Here is a 23,697-nt window from a genome sequence, read left to right on the forward strand (position 1 = left end):
CTCGATAATAAATTACCTAAGAAACACTTTAATTCTATAGAATTAGTATTTTTTTAAGTTTATTTATTGTGAGAGAGAGAGAGCACACTCACGCACACACAAGCAGAGGGAAGGGAGAGAGTAAGGATGAGAATCCCAAGCTAGCTCTCCGCTGTCAGCAGAGACCAATGTGGGGCTCAAACCTACCCATAAGATCATGACCTTAGCAGAAACCAAGAGTCGGATGCCTAACCAACTGAGCCACCCCAGGAGCTCCTGATTCTACGGAGTTATTATTAATAGACATAGTGTGATGTGCTAAACTCCAATCCACTCAATGAAAGTGAAACCCTGAACTACCAATCAACCTGCAGAGATTTTAACTGTAAGATGACAAACATTCTTTCAAAAAAACAAATGGCTGACCACATAGATGATGCTCACTTTTTTGATGAATAAGTTCACAGGCCTTTCTTTCCCTTGTACTGAATTCAAGCCGAGTGTGAAAATACAAAATGAACACTAGGGTAGAGTAGAAAAACCTGGTCTGACCTTAAACTAAGTCACCTTACTTTCCTCAGCTTCAATTTCCTAAAGGATGATACCTTAATTCTGTATGACCAGCTTTCCAAGTTTAACCATCTAAAAGATGTCAACAGGATTATAAGTATACAGTCCAAAAAAAAATCCTCTATAAATCTTCCCAAGTGTAACAAACGAAGCATTTTTCAATTACAATTCAGGGCAATTACATGATTTTGTGAGGAAGCGGAGATTCCTTACCCACTATAAAATGAGGCAGAAAAACTTATTACAAAGCAAAACAGTGTATGCCATAGGTAAGTGAAACTGGCCAAAAGGTATAGAAGAAATCAATTTTGCTTTGGAAAATCAGGGAAAAGATTTATAGACAGTATACTTATGTCTGAACTGAAATGATGGATGTTTCGGTAGATACAAACAATGACATTCCAGATAAAAGGGGCAAAGATGCATTCAGGAACCACTGTGTAACAGTCTTTTGACCATAGCATAAGACAGTAATAGGATGCCACAGGTAGGGAGGGATCAACAGTTACACAGCTCTAGGCCAAGGGATTTGAAGGACTTTGAGCAGAGGATGGCTATTTTCAAACCAATGATTCAGGAGGCAATTTGGGTGTAAGAATTAATATTCCTGGAATCATTTACACCCAGAATGTACTTACATACTACTTATGTAATAAAAATAAATATATAATAAACAAACCATAGGGCAAAAATAGTGGAGATAAGTTAGAAAGCTAGTGCAAAAAAGACAAAAGGGGATGATGCCTGGCTGGCTCAGTTGCTAGAGCATGGGACTCTTGATCTCGGGGTCATGAGTTCAAGCCCTATGTTGGGGGTAGAGAAGAAAGAGAGACAGAGAGAAAAGGTCTGAAACAAAGGGATAACTATTCTTACGATTAGTGTACATAAAAACTTTAAACATTACATTTCAAAATCATGAGCTATAACTCCAAGGTGACAAACTTTGAAACTAATTACCTGAAAGGGAAAATGCTGAGCTCTTGATGAGGATTAAGAACAGTAAGATGATGTCTTTCGAAACACAACTTCATTCCCTTTTATATTTTACGTAATTAGTTCAACAACACATTCATTACACACAAAAAAACCTCTCTTGAAAACTGTTTAACATCGCATTCAACATATTAGGAATTTCCTCCTGACAACTGTTAACAACATTAACCAAGACATTTTATCCTGGAGGTTTATGCAGAGCTTTCCAGCATTAAAGACAAAATGCATTTCTTAAACCTATACTCTACACTTCCAAAGGCTGCATTTCCTTCAAATCTCAGCACAGGGTTTCAGATTAAGTCTACACTTCTAATTACTGACTTTTCAAACAGTGCTTTTCAGTGAACTGGTTTTATTTGCTTTGCTACATTCTTACAAATCTATGAGTGAAATGTACATTAAAATAGTGTGTATATAGAGAGTGCTAAAGGTTTTGAGCCCATTTTAGCTTTGAAACATGCTTCTCAAAAATTGTGAGCAAAGAGAAAAGGAACTGTAGGATTTTTCTATATATAAGGTCTTAAAATAAGACTCAGTGGGATACCATTTTGAAAGGTCCCAGCAGGAAGCTCAGTTTGGTCACAGGGCCATTTAAGAAGTGCTTCAGCTAATATCTTTAAATGACTTGAAAGTTAGTTTTGTACTTTAATAAAGTATACCAAGTTCATAAAATAGAGCATTTCAAAATGGCAATTATTTTTGTTCATTTGAGAGGCAGAAACATCTTACCAAAAATTAGTGTCTTAAACAATGTGTGAGCATTCAATTAAAATTATTATGGACAAATTACCTTCCACAGCATTGAGTACCAAAGATTTCTTACCTCATGGAATGAAATAAAAATTCAAGTTCATCAATTCAGGCTGGTTAAAAAGAAAGCTTTTCATAAGTCAGAATCTAACCAAAAACCTACTTGGAAAACCCAACATGCAAGGATGAATATGAGATTAGTCTTTACGCATGTCTTGAAGAGACAGTAAGCATCTCGTCTCCTGTCCTCACACAGTAGTTTGGTTTTTAAATGACACAACCCAAAGTTCAAGGGATGCCACAGCACTTAGCCTGACAAGAGTCCATGGTGACGAGACCGGGACTTAAACGCCCAATATAAAGTTAGAGACTAGAGAGAAAAAACTAAGCTAGAAACTAATCCAGTTGAGTTAGGAACCAAGAGCATTTCAGTTCAGTTCCACCGTGATGCCACAAAACCCTGCCTTAAGACTTCTAAGGTTACAATCTTAGGCAAAAAACGGAAATGCTTTCAGTGATGAATGGTCAAGTCTTTGTGCCTTGATTCCAATGAAGGACTTGGGACCCACACTTGTTGAAAAGGGACCAACGGTCTCAACTCTCAACAAGTTTTATCAACGTGCTTCCATTTCAGTAAAAGTACAACTAGATGCCTAAAACTTTATGTATCATCAGCTCATTTTCTACTTAGACAAGGTAACGATTTGCTGTGTCCTAAAACAAGATTAAACTGTTACCGTATATTTTATTAATAGTTAAAACACTATGCTGTCAATCTTTGGAAAGGTAGGAATGTCAACCTGAGTCACAGATTACTAACAGATTACTGAAGATCTCTACAAAAACAGGTTTGTTCTTAATCTGTTTGACCTGCTTTCTAATTTTTTTACTTGTCCTCTCACTTTTTTTCATCTAAGTATCCCTGTTCCTTCCAAACGGATCATCACGAGAGCATTGTTCAGAATCCCCGTCAAAGTACTCAATTATTGGCTGTTAAAATCACTCTCCCAAGGCAATAGAATTACACAGAAATAAGGAGAGAAACTAAGGATCGTTACGCAGTTTACAGTAAGAAAACAGGCTTTTTATTGGAGTCCTAAGAAATGTGACGTTAGATTGGGTGGCTTGAGGGGAAAAGTTTACTTCTCAAAGTTTATTTTAAACGCAGCATTTCCAAATCCACTATCAGGCATCTCCTTTTTGTAAAGTACAAATCTTACTCCTGGCGGGGTAATTATCTGTGTGAGGCCAGGTGGGTGGATTCTGCAGCGGAACTGGTAACGAGTAACGAGTAAGTATTTCGTGTGCGGCCTTAAGCAACCTCTACAAAACCTGGAGGAAGGCAATCCCTCCCCAGCCGCGAGGCCTCCAAGCGGTCAGCTCACTAGGGGGGCACTTCCCACGGGAGAGCAGAAGCCGCCACTACAGCACAGACAGCGGCCCAAGTGAAGGAGGGCCGACTTCGGAGAAAGTCGGAGCGCCCCAGCGCGCGAGTGGAACAAAACCTGTGGCGAGAAGTAATGAGGAAGTGCTCGCTCCCGCCTGCCCCTCCCACCGGCGGACACCCGAAACACCAGGGGTTTGACAACGTGCCGGGGACACCGGGAGTGGGACTGCCAGCTCCGGGTCGACCAGAAAGAAGCAGGAGCCTACCAACTACTCCAAACACGGACCCTCGCCTCTGGAACTAGGCCTCGGGGGCCGAAGCCCACTGCACCCGTCCGGAAGCCCCGAGAGAAAGGGGCAGTTGAGGAGCTCGCGGGGGCTGAGGAGGGTGCAGCCCGCGCGAAGCGAGGCCCAGCCGTCCGAATTGCCGCCACCGCCGCCCTCAAGAGCCTCCAGGCCCGGGCCGGGGACCACCCCGGGTCTCACCCGGCGCTCTGCCCTGCGCTCCGGGAAGCCTTCAGCCCCGGCCTTTTCTCTTCAGAGCCCAAAGAGTACGCGAGTCGTGGGAAGAGTCCGCCCTCTCCCGCCTCGCCACTTCCCCGTCCCGACTGCCCCTCACTCCGCGGAGCTCCGGGAAACGCTCCCAATGGCCCCTGGACCACCCCCGTTCCTTCGCCCACCGGCACTCGCGGTCCGTAGCTGACACTGCCAGCCGGCCCCAGCCCCCTGACCCCGGCCCACCTCACCTCAGGCGGCTCCGGCAGCGCTGGACACAGGAAACTCCTGAGTCCCCGACTCCGGCTCTCCTCGACCCCCTCTTCGGTTAACTCCGCTTGTTTCTCTACAAAATGGCGCCGGAGGTCGCGCGCTCACGTCGCGGCCTTTCCCCTCCCCGTTCCCATTTCATCATTCGCTGCCCGCCCGAGGAGGGATGGACCCAGCACCAGCCAATGATCGTACCCAGCCCGTGGCTCCCGCCCAATCACCGTGAGGTGCCCGCGGATTTAAACCAATCACACACTATCACTTGCAGAAGTCAAGGAAGAAACCAGGCTCCTGCTAGCAACTACCAATCCGGACTCCTACTTCGCGGGTTTTGGCCAATTGCCGCTCACCCGTCCCTGGGGACTGGAGTCGGCGCTCTCGCGCCTGCGCTCGAGAGGAAGACCAATGGAGAGACGCAGATAACTTCGATTTGGGGCTTCATGGACTTCCCACCTGCCCTCGAGGTCTTCCACCAATAAGGGCCTGGGATTGCCTCCGAGAAACAATAAATAAGGGAGGGGGCCCACAAACCCTCACCTCCCTGCGCGGGAACTACTTTGAGTTACGGTAAAACACTTTCCCCCACTCTCCTTTCTCTTTCCAAGTGTCAAGTCCGGTACGCTGCGGGGCGACGTTCCCCTCCCCTCGCGTTCCTTTGGCTGAGAACGCCAACTAGCAAGAAGCAAGCCAGACTGTAACGAGTGATGGCGCTTTGCTTTCTGGGATATGTAGTCGTCCCTCGTCCGCGCGCCCCATTCCTGTCGCAAAAGTTTCGCGTCTTTTTCCGTCACTGACTGCGTCCCAAGAGAGCAGTGTGTGCTGGAGAATGTAGTCTCCTATTTGGTCCTAATTTGCTTCACTCTCATCAGAACTTTGTCTTCTATGTAGTTCTGCCTATTGAAGAAGAGATCTCTTACACAGACATAGGAAGCTAAGGTTCTCTTTTTAGCTTAGTCCCTGTAATGGGTATCAGAAAGGATACCTATCAGAAAGGCTCTCCGGAGAAAAAGCATAGAAACCTATATTTTGCTGCGATTTGTCTATAGCAGACTATAAGATTTTATAGTCACCTATTCCCAGACAAAAGTAGGAGGACCGGGAAGGAAGTGTTGACTGGTTGGTTTTCGCTACCTTTGGAAAAAATACCTATCCTCATCACTCCCTCCTAGGCTAGACTCAGTAGCTTGTCTCCTAGCCATCTGTTTCATACTACCCTTTGTGTCTAAAAATACCCTTTTTAAAATCGTGATAAAAAACACTTCACATAAAATTTATCATCTTAGCCATTTTTTTTAATGTTCTGTACAGTAGTGTTAAATATATGCCCATTGTCATACAACTGATCCCTAGAACTTTTTCATTTTGTAAAACTGAAATTGTATACCAGTTGAACAACTCCCAATTTCCTCCCTCCAGTCCCTGACAACCACCATTGTACTTTCTAAGAGTTTGACTACTTTAGATATCTTATATAGGTGGAATCATGCAGTATTTGTCTTTTTGTGATTGGTTTCTTTCACTTAACATAATGTCCTAAAAATACTTTTTGACATCTGCCTTTCCTTGGTTGGAGGCCAACTCTTTTAGCAAACATTTACTCATTGTCTTATGTTTTCAAGCAACTGTATGAAATCCAGGAACCCCACATGCAGCTAGGGCAAGGGCTGTTTCAGTCTCGTTTATTGCTGTATTCCCAGCACCTAGCACAGTACCTAGCACATGGTAGACACACAAACAAATGAATGCTGAAAAATCAGGAAATAGACTTATAACATTATAATGTTAGTGGTAAAAGACCCCTCAAACATATCAAGGATGAGGAATAAATCTTTGTATACAGCGTTGCTGTATAAAATTGCTAAAACATCTGTGGATAGCATTTTAGCCAAGTTTATCAAAATTGAAAGCGCATAAGCCCACTGACCCAGTAATTCCATGTCTAGGAATTTATTCCACAGGTGAACATTGCAAATTTGTATAGATATGAATGTATAAAAATTCACTGACACATTGTTTATGGGGCCTCTCAAAATTGGAAACAATAGAGAACAGGTTAAATAAATGTATGCTACATTCATACAATGGAATACTATTTAGTTTTTGAAAAGAATGAGGCAAATCTATATGTACTTCAATGAAATGATTCCAAGATTTACTGGGCTTTTTTTTTTAATTTTTTTTTTAATGTTTATTTTTCAGAGAAAGACAGAGCATGAGTGGGGCAGGGGCAGGGAAAGAGTGAGACACAGAATCCATAGCAGGCTCTAAGCTATCAGCACAGAGCCTAATGTGGGGGTCGAATTCATGATCCGAAGATCATCACCTGAGCCAAAGTCAGATGCTCAACCAGCTGAGCCACCCAGAAGCCCCTCAAGATTTATTGTTAAATTTAAAAAGGTGTACAATAGAAAAAACAATAGCATAATCATTACGTTACCATCTGTGTAGGAAAAAAACAACTGTCTATATTTACATATAACTGAATGCATAAAAGGCTTGGAGCTGCATCTGGGTGGCTCAGTCGGTTGAGCATCTGACTCTTGATACCTGCTCAGGTCATGATCTCATGGTTCCTAAGATCAAGCCCCACGTTGGGTTCCCTCCCTCCTCTCCCTCTCCCCCTCACCTGCTTGGGCTCGCTCTCTCTCTCTCTCTCTCAAAATAAATAAATAAACATGGGGGGGGGGTTGGAAAGATATACGTCCCTACCAAACTGACACTAGTGGTTATCCCTTGGGAAGGAAGTAAAATGAAGAAGGGTAAAGGGAGCTTTTGCTTTTTATTCTCTACATTACCACACTATTTGAACTGTTTACAAAGCAGATGTATTCATGTCTTTTTTGTATAATTTACATTTTTTCTTTTTTAGAAAAGAGACTGATAGCCATAAAGGTCAACTATCTAAGGTTAACTCTGTAATTCTACAACTAGTTCAGACCTCAAACATAGATCTCCTAAAATAAGGTAAGTTGACAGAAAACTGAGTTGCCTTTCCCCACTTCAGCCTGTCTCTGCCAGAAAAATCACTTGCTACTTTATACTGAGACTGTTCCAGGACATTCTTAAAGCCCACTGCAGTCCCTACCCTGGAAATAACACATTAATACCACTCCTGAGGACCTGACCTGCCTTGACTTAGTCAAGTACCTGCAGGATTCACACAATAGCCTGGAGATCAAAGTCCTTCAACTGTGTGTTGTCAAGAATTCTGGGTGGCTTCCATCCCTACTAGAAGTGGAGAGACCTTATAGAATGTTTACCAACTGTAAAAAGTAAAGGAGATTGACCTGGTGTACTTTTTCATTTTACTGAAAAACATAGTAGGAAATCATGCCCAAACTATTTTACTAGAGACCTTCACAAAAGATTCACTAAATCACTCAGCAATTACATGTCCTAGGGTTCAAAACATATTTAGAAACAGAACACTTCAGCCAGCTGTTAATTACTCACCTGGCCTCTTTCCTCAGCCTTCTTCTTCTGATCCTTCACCCCCCAATTAACTGTGCATCCCAAGCTCTGGAAGAATTTTACAAACTCTTTTAATTGTTTACCAAAATAGCCTGGAGGAGGAAACCTAAGTGTCAGGAAACAAAAACCTTACAGAATTGGGTTGCAATCAGTTGAGGCAAATTTACCTAGAAGACAAAGGACTTTGAGACTTTTAGATCTGTGGGGCGCCTGGGTGGTTCAGTCAGTTAAACGGCAGGTCATGATCTCAGTTTCTTGAGTTCTCATGAGTTCCAGCCCCACATCAGGCTCTGTGCTGACATCTCAGAGCCTGGAGCCTGCCTCGGATTCTGTGTCTCCCTCTCTCTCTGCCCCTCCCTTGCTCAGGCTGTGTCTCTCTCTGTCTCTCAAAAATAAAAAAAGATTAAAAAAAAAAAAAGATCTGTGCAAACTATATATGTTTAGGTGCTTGGAAGAAGGGTGAACAACAACAACAACAAAAAAGCAAGCAGAAATACAAGACTTACTACTTCATGTTCCCCTTTTTCGGTGCCGTTTATCAGATGGTTCAGTAAATTCAATTTACAGTACTGTTGACTACCTTAGGATTCTCTGTCCTATCCAGAGCAGCTCCCTGACAGCCCAACCCTAAGTTCTGATCTCCTTCCAGCCCATCACCACTGCCTAGCAGCAAAGCTCCTGACTCCCTAAGCACCCATGCTTTGGTATCACTTTGGTGGCTCTACCCTGAGGGCAGTTGTCCAGGGAAGCACACTGCAAAAAACTCACTGAGAAGTTCTGAAACTCAAGTCCTAAACCAGGCTGTACCCCTAACTTTCTGTGTAACCTTGGGAGGGTCATTCCCTTCCCTGGACCAGTTCTTTCCTTCTTCACTACTCTGAGGATATCGGGCAAGATTACATGGCTCCCCGGTTGTGCACTTTTGACTTCTAAGAAGCCAAGGACCTACTGTGGGGTGCTGGAATTCTTATGTGTGCATAGGTTTCTTTGATCAGCCAATATATTCTAAAAATACAACTTTACATGCTTTATCCCATCCACACCTCAGGACCCTGTGAGGTACAGATTGAGTTATTTACCCCATGTTACAGATCATAAAACCAAGGCTTAGAGAAGCTGAATCACTCGCTGGAGGTCACATACCTAGTCAATGGCAGAGCAAGTGTTGAAACCCAACCTGTCTGATTTCAGGGCTCATATTCTCGGGCACCATGCTCTTAGTCATTATTTGGAAAAACCCCTGCCCAGGTAACAGGTAACCTCCCAGCTGTAATGTTCAATGGCCCATTAGCAACCAGATAGTTTCCAAACCAAAAAAAAAAAAATATATATATATATATATATATATATATATATATATATATATAATCTGACAGGGTGTTATAAATTAGTGATACAGGTCCTGAAAATACTGCTGTGTGTTTGGTGTTTTCCAGTTGAGTTTGCATTTGAATTACTAGATCCTATCCTTAACAGGAAATTTGTTCTAGGACTGTGTAGGAGCTTCTGACTTAATTTAAGGTTGTTAATCCCCCCATCTCTTTTCATGAGAGAACACAGAAGAAGCTCGGAAGGAACAGGAAAGGCCACACAGCATGGCCTCTGGTTCATGGATACTTTAGAATTATCTAAATGGATGCTTGCACACAAATTAGGGCAGGTCTAAGAAATATGCCTGGGGTCCAGGCAGATGAGTGAACCTTAGGACTACTGATAGAACTCTGAGCTGGACAAAGTCTGTGACTCTGCTCTAATTTTCTGTGTCCTCTCTGATTACAGACCTAATGATTGAAGTGGTTGTCTGTACGCTGGACTTTTAGCTCAAACTCTTTTTCCTTCACCCATCTGGGCGCCTGCCTTGGCAGATAGTTCATTTTGTATTACAGACTTCTCAGGGCACTATCTGAGCCCCAATGTAGACTTAACATTCTTTTTTCATATTTATAATTGCTTTAAAGAAAATTTTTTTAAATCCAAGTTAGTTAAGTGTCATAACTTAATCTATGGATTAAAAATCCATTAACTTGGATTTTTAAATCCAAGTTAGTACAGTGTCATAATGGTTTCAGGTAGACTTAACATTTTTTTTTTACCTAACATTTATCTCTACTATCATTTCAGGGACCTTAGAGATGTAAACTTGAACCGTGTCCTGAACAGGAGAAGGGGTGGGCAATAAATTGGGGATTGTCCTCCAAACTCCTCTTCAGCACTCCATACTTCCCGCTCTAGGGTATAAGTACATCAGAAATTTAACCTCTTCCAAATACAGCCAGGTGCTCCTAGATGGCCATCTTCTTGATGTAACCTTGTATGGTGGCAGAGGCAAGGGAACTCTCTGGGATTCCTTTTGTAAGGGCACAAATCTCATTCGTAAGTGCTCCACCCTCATGACCTGATCATTTCCTAAAGGCCCCACCTCCCAATATCATCACTTTGGGATGGCGATATGTTTACCTGCATTTTAGGCTGTTTAATTTTTAGCTATCTGCCTCAGCATGGTGATGGGCTCATAGTAGATGCTCTATAAATATGGAATAAATAAGTGAATGAATGGCTCTTTTTTTTTTTTACCTTTTTTTCCTGAAGTTTATTTATTTTTGAGAGAGAGAGAGAGAGAGAGAGAGCGCGCACGCAAGGGGTAGAGAGAGAGGGAGACACAGAATCCAAAGCAGGCTCCAGGCTCTGAGCTGCCAGCACAGAGCCCAATGTGGGGCTTGAACTCTGAAGGGTAAGATCATGACCTGAGCCGAAGTAGGATGCTTAACTCATTGAGTCACCCAGGTGCCCTTAAAAAACTCTTGAAGAGAGTCAACTCCAGAGAATCACTTCTTTTTAATAGGCTGTTGATCATATACAACATCTAATCCTGCTATCTCGATATAGACAATAGACAAATAGATACATCTGTTCAAAAGGGGAGGGGGGTAGGTAGAGGTGTAGAAAAATGGCTTTCAAAGTTACCTTTAAGTGAGAAAGCCTCTCAAAATGCAACTTGTGTTAAGGTTTATTTTTTCTAAATCGCTGGCAAGAATTTGATCCCTCCCATCAGCTCTAGGAGTCAGGATATGAGCCAGAGAAAGTTTCCTGTCACTTTGCAGATGCGAAAATAGAGACTCAGAAGAGCTTAGTATCTCTATTAAGGTCAAGTAGCAAATTAGAGGCAGAACTTTCACTGGAACCCGGCAGCTTCTGGAAAATTCCAGGAGCAGCCTACTTGTCCATCCTCCTCACGTAGACCTTTTTGTCTTCCCCCTTTTCCTCTTCCCAGATTTCACTACTTTGGCGATAGCAGCATAGAGCTTTGGAGAAGGGCAGTGAGAGTGCTTGGAAGGGGAGGCACCTCAAGAGAAGCAGATTGGGTGTACGGGAAGACCCAGCCTTTGGGGAACCTAACCCACATATGAGGAAGATCACAATTCTTCAGGAAGCTTTTGAACATCTCCAGAGCCTGAACAGGTTGGTATTGGAGCACTAGGACACCTGAGCCCTTTGAAAAGAAAGGTCAAATCATTAGTACCAGTTATCTGGCTAGTTAGTAGGTTTCTGTAGAGCACTGGTTCTCACAATGGAGTTCCCTCAGCAGCAGCAGCAACTCCATCAGGGAACTTGTTAGAAATACACATTCTTTTTTTTTTTTTTTTTAATGTTTATATTTTTGAGAGACAGAGAGTGAGCAGAGGGGCAGACAGAGAGGGAGACAAAGAATCCAAAGCAGGGTCCAGGTTCTGAGCTGTCAGCACAGAGCCTGACATGGGGCTCAAACTGCGAGATCATGACCTGAGCCAAAGTTGGACGCTCAACAAACTGAGCCACCCAGGCACCCCCTTCCCCCCCACTTTTTTTTAAGATTTATTATTATTCTTATATTAGAAAGAGAGAGAGTGTGTGTGTGTGTATGAGCAGGGGGCAGGGGGAGAGGGAGAGAGAAAGAGAGAGTCTTAAGCAGGCTCTACACTCAGTGCAGAGCCCAATGAGGGGCTCAATCCCATGACCTTGGGCTGAAATCAAGATGCTCTCGACACTCAGCTGACCGAGGCACCCAGGTGCCCCCCAAAACACACTCCTTTACGCTCTAGCCCAGATCTACAGAATCCAACACCCTGGGGCTAGAGCCCACCAGGCTACCCTCCTAGTGATTCTGATATGTTTTAAACTTTGAAAAGCACTGCTCCAGAGTTGAAGTTTTTTTTTTAATTTTTTTTTTCAACGTTTATTTATTTTTTTTGGGACAGAGAGAGACAGAGCATGAACGGGGGAGGGGCAGAGAGAGAGGGAGACACAGAATCGGAAACAGGCTCCAGGCTCTGAGCCATCAGCCCAGAGCCTGATGCAGGGCTCGAACTCACGGACCGCGAGATCGTGACCTGGCTGAAGAGGACGCTTAACCGACTGCGCCACCCAGGCGCCCCAGAGAGTTGAAGTTTTATATTAACTTTTTTTTTTATTTTTTAGCAGAAAAAGTACTAACTTTTTTTTTTTTTTCTTATGCTATAGATGCCTGGATAGAGAGACAGGGGAGATCACTGGAGATGTTTGGGGGCTTCTTGGGGAAGGTGGTATTTGAATGGGGACTTTTTGACCCTAACCTCAGTTTTCCTAATTATATTCTCCAAGCTATGGGGCTTCTAACTGCATCCACTTTTCTCAGGTCCCCAAACCACAGCTGTCTTTAAGTCCAAAACAAGTCCTGGGGTCTCAAGCCAGGAACTTGGTTCTTTCTGGCTGGGTCCCATTTGGCACCCTTCACTCGTTGAAGAGTGAAGAGCTTCCGTCCCTACCCCCAGGAGGACCTAGCCCAGATTGAGTCCTGAGTCACCTCCCCTGTGCAGGTTCTGGTGAGACACTGGTTAGGAGTTGGGTGGCCCCACCTTGATTCTGAGGAATGAGATCTCATATTCTTTACAGAAGCCAGCAGCCTATTTGTTCCAATATCAGGTAGTGGCTCACTATCTAGGAGACCAAAGAAGTGGGTCACTCAGCAACTGTGTTTTCTTTAGCCTCTGCAAAGAGGCTCCTCCTTAAAGTAACCCTCAGACCAACCAACCCCTATTTGGGTTTCCTCTCACAGCTACCAGCTCTGAGGGTATTTCTGGCTAGAGCATCAAGTACTTATGAGCCAGTAACTCTCCCAGCTCTACAGCCACTGCCCCTCCATCACAAGGGCAGAACTTTCATTTCTTCCACAAATAACCATTGGTTAGACATCCACCATGCCCTAGATTGTAGCTCAGAAGAGTACAGGCCCTTCAGGTGCTGGCTGATGTTGCTCGCAGGCTAGCAGAGAAGCCAACTGTCAAACAAAGAATTACAAGTATAATAAATGTTAATAAATGGGGAAGCACAGGAGGCTTTGGGGAATCTATAACCCAGTGTAGGCATTCAAGCATTCTCTAAGGATGTGGAAGGAGTAGGAGTTCTCTGGATAGAGTGGCAGAGAGAGTTTGCATCCCAACAAAGACCCGAGCCTTACAGAGATGACACTGGCGTCTGTGGACATCTTTGAGGAATTGAAAGGCCAGGAGAGCTGGAGTTGAGAGAAGTAGCTGGAGACCTGCTAGAGCAGCCTTGCTCAGCCCTTTATCCTTAAGGGCTCTGGAAACCTTTGAAGGGTGGGGTAGAACAGGTGACATACTAATATGTGCATTGTTTTAAGGTCACATTGACTGTACCAAGGAGAAAGGGCGGGTGCCCAGCCAGAGAAGTTTCTAGGAGGCTAACCAGGAAGCTACCCCAAGGGAGGGGGGCGGGGGGACACTGGCTGGGTAGAGCATTAGAGGGAAGTGAGGCCACCAGAGGGAAGGGAGATAAAAGTGTGGGGCTTTGGCAACCTACCTATGAAAGGTGAGGGAGGAAAAAGTTAAGTCTGCCCAAGGTGACTCACCCCCACAAAGCAGGAACAGTGGAGGAGTGATGGTGGGTTCAAGGTGCCTGTGAATCACCCAAGAGGAGAGATTGAGAGACCCCTGGGCTAAAGCGGCAGGACAAGGAGCTGGGAGACAGACTGCTGATGGGGATTGAAGTCTCGGGGAGAAGGGCTGCTGTGGGGGAGACTTCGGAGAGCAGAGGCCTCAAGGCCCTGAGAAGAGGTGCTTCCATTCACAGTTAAGGAGGGAAGAGCCTCGGGACAGCCCAGCCCAAGAGGATGAGGACAAGTAAAGGCTAAGCGAGGTCACAGAATCACAGAAGCCAGAGCACTGAGAGACTGTGTTTTTGTGCAGTCCAGCAAGGAAAGGATTGACAAGGCCTCGGGCTGTGTGACAGGGCTGATGGTGACCTTGGAGAGAGCCATTTCTGTGGAATGAGGGGAGGAGAAGCCAGATCTGAGTGGGAGATGTAGCTGGAAGGGAGAGGAGAGGTTTTTGTTCTGTTTTGTTTTTTTAAGATGGAGAGATTGGTGCATATTTAAATGCTAATGAACTTCTTTTGGAAAGAAGTTATCTCTCCTCGGGTTTTAGATAGCTTTTTGGATAGCTCGAGGGACAAGGTCTCCTTCTTTGTTTCCAAAAGGAAGGAAGAAATTTTTGGCCTTTGATCTCTCCAGCCCTGCCTACCTGACGGTTCTTCTCCCAGGCAGAATGTATGGGGGGGGGGGGCAGCCCCCATTTTGGAGGGGTACTGGAAGCCCCTCTTTCCCAGGCTGCTGATTTCCAGAAGAACAAAGGACCTCAGCACTCCACTCTGACCCAGGCTTCCTCACCTGCTACTTCAGGGCCTCCACAAACCTCTCCCCACCCAGGAAATTGCAGGCCAGGTTAGTGTCCCCCGTGTAGACAAAAGGGCACAAAGGTCATTTTGCCGCAACTTCCAGCAGAATGGGCCCCGTCACATGCTGCCTCTGGTACTGAGACCTAACCTGGGAGCTGAGGGGAGAAGAGCTAGGAACTGGGACTCCCTGGGGGCCCTTTTCAATTAGCCAAAAACTGCTCCTAGATATGGGCCTACCTGCTCCCCCAGGATGACAGTTCTATCCCACATCCTCTTCCTGGACCCTAGGGCCCTCACCTCCGTGTCCTCTGCTTCCAATCGAACAGCTGCCTCTCCCTCAACCATTGCTTCTTTCAACAAATATTTGAGTACTTACAGTGTTCCTGACACTGTACAGGTGCTGGGATTGTAACAGTGTGCAAACATCCTGCCCTACATTTAATCCCCGTGGTCTCTGGCCTGTCTCTCCCTGACTGTGGGGTCACAGCCTCGCTGTAGTGACTTTACCGGTGGCTGCTGGATCTCCTCGGGTTCACCTGCACAGTCCCCAGGCACGGAGTGAGTCCCTGCCTCAGGTAATTCTGGTTTGGCTGCAAGTACTGGATGGGGCATGGATGCACTCAGGCACCCCAGGGATGGGACCATTCGGAGGCTGGAGGCAGCGAGTGCTAAGTGTAGGAAGGGGTTATGTGGTAGAGAGCCTCAGATATTCCCTCCCTCCATTCCATTATTCCACGCCCAGTCCCCCCAGACTCAGTGAATCCCATAGAGATGTTCTTTTTGTTTGGAATCCCACAAACTTTTTCTATGCTTTATACCCCTGATCCATTTCTTTCTTTTTTTTTTTTTGTTAACTTTTTTTAGAAGTTTTATTTATTTATCTTGAGAGGGGGAGAGAGAGAAAGAGCATGAGCAGGGGAGGGGCAGAGAGAGAGGGAGAGAGAGTCCCAAGCAGTTCTGCACTGCCAGCACAGAACCCACAACGTGGGGCTTGAACCCACAAACCGTGAGATCATGACCTGAGCCAAAGTCAGCCGCTTAACTGACTGAGCCACCCAGGTGCCCCTCAAAAATAAATAAATATGAAAAAAAAATTAAAAACAAAACAGGGAGGGACAGGGGGATAAACAATAATAAATACATACATACATACATACATACATACATATATAAACAATAAATCAAGCAAGCACACTAGGCAATCAAAGTGCTGTGACAAGTAATGAAGCAGAACAAGTTGCTGGAGTGACAAAGAGGTGGGCACTTATTTTTGTTTGAGGAGATCTCTGACTAGGATCTGAGCAGAGACCTGAGGAGCTGAGGGAGGAAGCCATGCAGGCATCTAGTGGCAAAGGGTTCCAGGCCAGGGACCAGGAAGCACATAGACCCTGAGGCTGACATCTGCTGAGTCTGTAGGTGAAAATGAAGCAGAGCTGAGGTGGTGGACAGGGAGGAGGAGGGTGGTAGAACAGGAGGTCACAGAGAAATAGGACTGTGGGGCCTGTCATTCAAGGTGAGGACCTCGGCTTTCCTCTAGTAAGAAGAGAAGCCATAGAGGATTTTGAGCTGAGGATGACGAGTTTTAAAAGACTGTTGCAGGGGTCCTTGGGTGGCTCAGTCGGTTAAGCGTTCAACTTCAGCTCAGGTCTTAATATCGCGGTTCGTGAGTTTGAGCCCCATGTCTCTGTGCCTCTCCCCTGCTCTTGCCTCCCCCCCTTCAGAATAAATAAATAACCTTAAAAAAAAAAAAAGAGTAAAAGATGATTGCAAGGACAGGAGACTATAGGAAAACAAGGGTGGCAGCAGAAATTTGCGACCAAAAAGCCCAAGTTCGGTGGCCTTTCGCTCAAAAAGCCAATACTCAAGAGAAGAATTTTGATTGGCAACGAATAGGAGCTTTATTCAGGAGGCCAGGCACCTGGGGAGAAAGTGGACTCTTGTCCAAAAATCAACTCTGAGGTTTCTGCCTGGCCCAAAGATTTTTAAAGGAACTTCAGGGCAGTTAATCAGTAAAAGGGGAGCACAGTGGTCGGTGACACTCCTTGACCACGTGCATACTCAGTGGTGCCAGCTACGGATGTTATCTCTGTATTCAGAGGTTGTGTCCTGGTGTTGTGCAAGAGGGTTTGTTCCAAGTCTTTCGAGGAAACAACGCGTGATGTATAGATATACAAAGAAAGGTTATAGATATAACCTTATACTTAGATATACAAAGAAAGTTAAACAATCACATGGGCTAAAGGTGATTGCTAAAACTTAAAGACTACTAAGTTGACTGGAGAGGCTGAGGCAGTGACTTCAGAATCACCAAATTAGAAGGATATTATAATAGTCCAGGCAACAGATGATGGTGGACTGGACTAGTTGCAGAGGTGGAGAAAAGCGATGCCTATAATAACGATCTCCAGACCGCAAGGCATGGCTCTCACTGTCTCGCACCCCACCTGACCAACCACTTACTGGGGTGGCCATGTGGAACTGGTACCTTCAGAAGAGGTTGCTTGTGTGTGTTGCCAGCATAATGCCCCTGGTAGCCTTGTGCCATCCTCCGTGCCCCCCCTCCCCGCCCCCGGCAGGGTGACTAGAGGTTGAGGGTGTTGAAACCAATGCCCTGAATCATGCCATAAACCTCCAGGACCAGCAGAGAGGAATCAGTCCAAGATCTTTCCAGGATTAAGGGTTTAATCACAATATACTATACTTCTGGCACAGGGTCTAATTACATTGACACCCAACATGATGAAAACTTCCAGTAGGGCATGTGAGACCTGAGCTTGTGCCCTCTGGCCTCTTGGAGCTGCCCCTGGGGAACACCTGCATGAAGCTGCAGGTACCACTACAACCTTTCCCCAGGAAGATGGTTACCAAGTACCAGCCAGCTCGGACAAGCCAGTGGGCTCTATTCTGATCTAGGGGCCAGAGTTCACTATTTATGTATGTATGTATGATTTAAACATTTTTTAACATTTATTTATTTTTGAGAGACAGAATGCGAGCCAGGGAGGGGCAGAGAGAGAGGGAGACACAGCACAGAGCCCGACACAGGGCTCAAACCTACATACTCTGAGACCATGACCTCAGCCAAAGTCAGACCCTTAACTGACTTAGCCACCCAGGTGCCCTATTTTTTTTTTAAGTTTATTTTTATTTATTTTCAGAGAGAGAGAGAGAGAGAGAGAGAGAGAGCAAGCAGGAAGGCCAGAGAGAGGGAGACAGAATCCCAAGCAGGCTCCGCGCCATCAGCACAGAGTCCATGCGAGGCTGGAACCCAGGAATGTGAGATCATGACCGGAGGCGAAGTTAAAGAGTTGGACGTTTACTGACTAAGCCACCCAGGTGCCCCCACAATTTATTTTTTAAAATTTGGCTCATTCAGACAGAGGCAAGGGCTCTCTGGTCCTCTTCTCCCACCTATTGTCACTCCTTATAACTTGCCACCTATTTCCACCTGGGCATGTGCAGCAGGAACTTTGCAAGGCTGAATGGCTGCCAAACTTCTTGGCAGAAATCTGAGCTAGAGTACCCGGTAAATGCTCCTGAAGTGTTAATTCTTGTTTGAAAACCAAAATTTGGTGACCTGCAACAGCTCCCTGTATACAATAATCCTTTGTCAATGGTCAAATGAAATTGTGAATAAATAAAAGATAAAAATAAAAAAATAAAATAAATGAAGATGCGAGGTACTTCGGATTTTTGGGTTCCTGCAATGGTAAATCAGAACCCCAAGGGCCCAGCACCAGCACAGGAAGCAGAGGCAGAAACACTGCGGTGAGGCAGCCATCTCCTCTGAGTTGTTACCATTCCTGGTGACATCTCCTGCTGCTTATTTTGTTTAAAAAAATCATACAGCACTGGGGAACCAGCTGGCTCAGTCAGCAGAGCGTGTGACTCTTGATCTCAGGGTTGTGAGTTCAAGCCCCACGTTGGGTGTAAAGCCTACTTAAAAAAAGAAAAATCAGAGTGCTGTGGTTTGCATAAATCACTTTCTTTCTTCTTTTTTTTTTTTTAATGTTTTCTTTGTGTGCGTGTGTGTGTGTGTTTTATTTGAGAGAGGGAGAGGGAGAGAGAGAGTCCGATGCTCGGCAGACTGAGCCACCCAGGTGCCCCCATGAATCACTTCCCTAATGAAATCAGAGTCAATTCAGAGTTACCTCTAGACTCTTACTTATTTGTATTTAGATATGCACACCCTGTTAGGTGGGAGAGACAGGTGTGGAGTGATGGTATATACTGCAGGGGAAATTGAGGACAGTCCTATCTCACCCAACGGAGTGAATGTTATCTCTGATGTGGATCAGGGCCTGCCTGTTGAGTATTTTGTCATGGTCTTTGTAAGTTTCTTCCTGATTAACCCAGAATAGGGGCCAGGGTCCTCCTGACAGGGGCTATACAGCCTGAACAACCCTGCCCTTAGACACAAAAAACTGAATTCTAGTTCACACTCTGCTTCCTACTGCCCGGACAGCCTTAGGGTAGTTTGTTTTCAGGTCTACAAGATGGGCATAATAATTCTAAACAATAATAAAATTAAATCTGGAGTACATCAAACTTTTGTATTGTTTCAATTCTTTTTTTTAAATATTTTTAAAATATTCATTTTTTTTTTTTTAATTTATTTTTGGGACAGAGCGAGACAGAGCATGAACGGGGGAGGGGCAGAGAGAGACGGAGACACAGAATCGGAAACAGGATCCAGGCTCCGAGCCATCAGCCCAGAGCCTGACGCGGGGCTCGAACTCATGGACCGTGAGATCGTGACCTGGCTGAAGTCAGACGCTTAACCGACTGCGCCACCCAGGCGCCCCTAAAATATTCATTTTTGAGAGACGAAGAGAGAGCATGAGTGGGGGAGGAGCAGAGAGAGATGGAGACACACAATCTGAAACAGACTCCAGGCTCTGAGCTGTCAGCACAGAGCCCGACATGGGGCTTGAACTCATGGGCTGCAAGATCATGACCTGAACCGAAGTCGGACGCTTAACCAACTGAGCCACCCAGGCACCCCTTGTTTGAATTCTTAATAAGGACAATATATTGCATTTGCAATTTAAAAAGCAAAAAGAGGAATGTCTGGGTGGCTCAGTTAGATAAGCATCTGACTTGGGGTGCCTGGGTGGCGCAGTCGGTTAGGCGTCCGACTTCAGCCAGGTCACGATCTCGCGGTCCACGAGTTCGAGCCCCGCGTCGGGCTCTGGGCTGATGGCTCGGAGCCTGGAGCCTGCTTCCGATTCTGTGTCTCCCTCTCTCTCTGCCCCTCCCCCATTCATGCTCTGTCTCTCTCTGTCCCAAAAATGAATAAACGTTGAAAAAAAAAATTAAAAAAAAAAAAAAAAAGATAAGCATCTGACTTAATATCAGCTCAGGTTGTGGTTGAGCTCTGCACTGACAGCATGGATCCTGCTTGGGATTCTCTCTCTGCCCCTCCCCTGCTTGTGCTCTTTCTCTCTCAAAAAATAAAAAGCAAAAAGAAAGCGGCACCTGGCTGGCTTAGTCTGAGGAACATGTGACTCTTGATCCTGGGGTCGTGAGTTTGAGCCCCATGATGGGTGTGGAGCCTACTTTAAAAAAATTGAACAATTTTTAAATAAATAAATAAATAAATAAATAAATAAATAAATAAATAAATATTGTGGAATGATTACCACAAGTTTAGTTAACAACTAATTACCTCACATAGTTAACAAATATTTTTTTTCTTATGGTGAGAACTTTTAAGATTTACTCCACTGGAAGCTTTCAAATATACAAGACAGTATTAACTGTAGTCACCATGCTGTATATTATATCCCCAAAACTTACTCATCTTATAATTGAAAGTTTTTACTTTTTGTCCACCTTCATCCATTTTCCCCATCCCCCCAAAATAAGATTTTTTATTATTTATTTTTAAATGTTTATTTATTTTGAGAGGGAGAGGGAGAGGAGAGAGAGAGAGAGAGGGAGAGAGAGAACAAGCAGGGGAGGGGCAGAGAAAAAGGGTCAGAGAGAATCCCAAGCAGGCTGGGTGCTGTCAGCCCGATGTGGGGCTCAAGCTCATGAACTGTGAGATCATGACTTGACCCAAAGTCTCAGGATCAACCAACTGAGTCACCCAGGTGCCCCCCAAATAAGATTTTTTAAAACAAAATGTGGCCTCACCTATCTGCTTGCCTCACAGAATTGCTGTAAATAGAATTGGGAGTGTGTGTGTGTGTGTGTGTGTGTGAGAGAGAGAGAGAGAGAGAGAGAGAGTAAGGACGCTGTGCATTGGGGTTATGAGCTCCTCTTTTTCCTTTGCTCTCTGCCAGCTGAAGAGGAGAAAGTTGCCCTCTCTACAGCCCTCACTGAGGAGAGGGGTGACTCACCTCATTGAAGCCATTGTCCTCTGTGTTGTAGAAGATTTTGCAGGTGTCCTCTCAGAGTCTGGTGTTGAGGGGAGTCTAGAGGCTGTGAGCAGAGAGCCGGAGAGTCAGGCTGTGAGGGCAGGGCCCCGGGGGCTCACCTCCATCCACGTGGCAGTCACTCCATTTCCTGCTGTATTAATTATCCCTGATCAGTCTAAACTGGCCTGCCTGGTGGCATTGCTTACCTCTGGCCTACACATTGCAGAAAGCAACCTGCCTCAGAGGTACATGTGCCAAGGACGGGGAGGAGATAGGACTTACTGCTGCCAGTGAGGCAGTGGTAGTAACCAAACTAGCAGAGTATCATTGTTCAGCTGGTAGTTGCTCCTTCTGTTTCCCACTCCAAAGCCCTGAAACCAGAAAAGACAACTAAATGCTAAGCAGCTCCCTCCTGATGGTAACAGTGATGATGTCTAACCTCAGTGGAGTGCTCACTGTGTGCCAGGGCCTGCTCTGAGCCCTTTACATTCATTGTCTCCTTTATTCACCATAACTCTGTAAAGCAGGGACTATTGTGAGAACTCCCAGTTTACAGATGGGGAAACTGAGCCACATAGCCAGTCACTGGTAGAGCCAAGATTCAAACCCAGATTGGTGCCATTTCTGGGCCTGCACCGTTAGCCACTTGGCTATGCGACCTCCTAAAGGATTAACAGTGAACTATATTCAGAATCTCAGAGCAGCTGACATCTTTCATATTAGCCTCATTTCCAGATGGGGAAACCTGTGGGAAACTGAATAAAGAAACCTTATTTAAAATGGAGTCATAAGGCCAGAAAGGGGAGCTCTCACAACCTCCTCAATTGCAGACCCCAACACGAAGAGGCGTACCTTGCATTCTCAACAGGAGGAAACCTATACTTTACCACCCCAGCCGGAAGAAGAAAGATTTCCTCCTCCTCCAGCAACAGACCAGCCAATGAGAGACTGTCACAACCCAGCCAATGAGAAGTCACAACACTTCAAACTCCCAGTTTACTCCAATGGACTTTCAGTTTACAACAGCGCCTCCCAACTCTCCACCTTCCTCTGTAAAACCTTGTTCTCTAGACTTGGCTCTGGTTTTGCCACGGCTTGTTTGTTCTGACCTGCGATTCTCTATTGTTCCTGAATAAACCTAATTTGCTGGCAAAATGACTGACAATTTTATCATTAAGGTTAACACGGGGGGGCAGGGGAGAACCTGGGTAGCTCAGTTGGGTAAACAACCAATTCTTGATTTCATCTCATGATCTCACAGGTTGGTAAGTTCGAGGCCTGAGACGGGCTCTGCCATGACAGTGGAGAGCCTGCTTCACATTCTGTCTCTCCCCCTCTCTTTCTGCCCCTCCCCTGCTCCTGTGCTCTCTCTCTCAAAATAAATAAATACACTTAAAAAACAAAAACGAAAACACTGGGGGTCGTGGGGTGGGGTTGAGGGAGGTCAAGGTCAAAGTTTAATCCTCATCCTACAAATGTATTCCAATCTTTCCGTTGATCTCCACCTCCAGTGCTTTTGTTGTGTCTAGGCCATCTGTTACTGTCACCTCTGCCTGGACCGTAACAGTTCAACTCTTAGGCAAACCTCTTACCGCCGCCCCCCCCCCCCGTTCCCGCCTTTTTTTAAAGCAAGCTCTATGCCCAATTTGGGGCTTGAACACCATGAGAGTTAGAGTTGCCTATTCCTATTGACTGAGACAGCCAGGCACTTTTTGAGGCAAACCCTATTAAGTGAAAAATTCCATCCTAATTTAAGTACTCTCTGATGCCAAATGTGACCTTTTAAAAGGATAACAACAATCGGGAACCTGGCTGGTTCAGTTGGTAGAGCACGCAACTCTTCATCTCAGGGTTGCCATGAATTCAAGTCCCAGCTAGGGCCTAAAGCTTACTTAAAAAATAAAAAAATAAGGGGCGCCTGGGTGGCTCAGTTGGTTGAGCCTCCGACTTTGGCTCAGGTCATGATCTCACTATCTGTGACTTCAAGCACCGCCTCGGGCTCTGTGCTGACAGCTCAGAGCCTGGAGCCTGTTTCAGATTCTGTGTCTCCCTCTCTCTCTCTGACCTTCCCCCATTCATGCTCTGTCTCTCTCTGTCTCAAAAATAAATAAACATAAAAAAATTAAAAATAAGAACTCTAAAAGAATAAAAACAATGAAACACTTATTTATCCCTTAATATAATAATAATTATCCCTTGATATAATAATATAATAATAAAGAAAACACTTCTTACAAATCTGACATGATTCTTGCAATACTTTGAGCTAAATATTTATGTATATTTTGCAGATTATGTGGTAGATAAAGATGGCCACAAATTCTGTCACTAATCTCTTGGAGGGATAGGGCCTCACTCCCTTCCACTTGAATGTGATGACCAGCTACATCAGGGTTCCCACCTCTCCCTCCTCAGGGGGAGATAATTTGCTGGAATGCCTCACAGAAGGGAGGTAAACATTTGTTCATGTTTACCAATTTATTAGAAAGAATATAATAAAAGGTACAGATGAACAGCTGATAAAGTCCATAGGATGAGGTCCAGAAGGGTCCTGAGTGCAGGAGGTTCTGTTCTGTGGACTTGGGGTGTGCCACCCTCCTGGCATGTAGATGTGTTCACCAACCCAGAAGCTCTCTGAACCACATACTTTTAGGGTTTTTATGGATGCTTCATCATACAAGCATAACTGATCATTAACTCAATCTCCAACCCT

The 23,697-nt window shown here is 45.0% G+C and overlaps 1 protein-coding gene and 1 long non-coding RNA gene across 8 annotated transcripts in view; one reads left to right on the forward strand and one right to left on the reverse strand.

The window, feature by feature from the left end:
• The window catches only part of CNOT1 (CCR4-NOT transcription complex subunit 1), a 104,470-nt gene extending 99,943 nt beyond the window's left edge, over positions 1–4,527 (reverse strand). For all 7 annotated transcript variants that reach the window (XM_047078507.1, XM_047078504.1, XM_047078508.1 and 4 more), the window contains exon 1: positions 4,425–4,527. The gene's annotated coding sequence lies outside the window, so the exon portion shown is untranslated. The remainder of the gene's footprint in view (positions 1–4,424) is intronic.
• A 339-nt stretch (positions 4,528–4,866) lies between these two features.
• On the forward strand, positions 4,867–22,087 carry LOC124511843 (uncharacterized). Its single transcript, XR_006961966.1, has 4 exons — positions 4,867–5,010; positions 7,313–7,407; positions 11,186–11,373; positions 21,815–22,087. It is a non-coding gene; the product is annotated as an uncharacterized LOC124511843 (long non-coding RNA).
• The last annotated feature ends 1,610 nt before the right edge of the window (positions 22,088–23,697 follow it).

The sequence above is a fragment of the Lynx rufus genome, unplaced genomic scaffold (genome assembly GCF_022079265.1).
Source record: "Lynx rufus isolate CCGP_SWC_20201006 ecotype Redwood Valley unplaced genomic scaffold, mLynRuf1.p SCAF_16, whole genome shotgun sequence".
NCBI classification, from domain to species: Eukaryota; Metazoa; Chordata; class Mammalia; order Carnivora; family Felidae; genus Lynx; species Lynx rufus.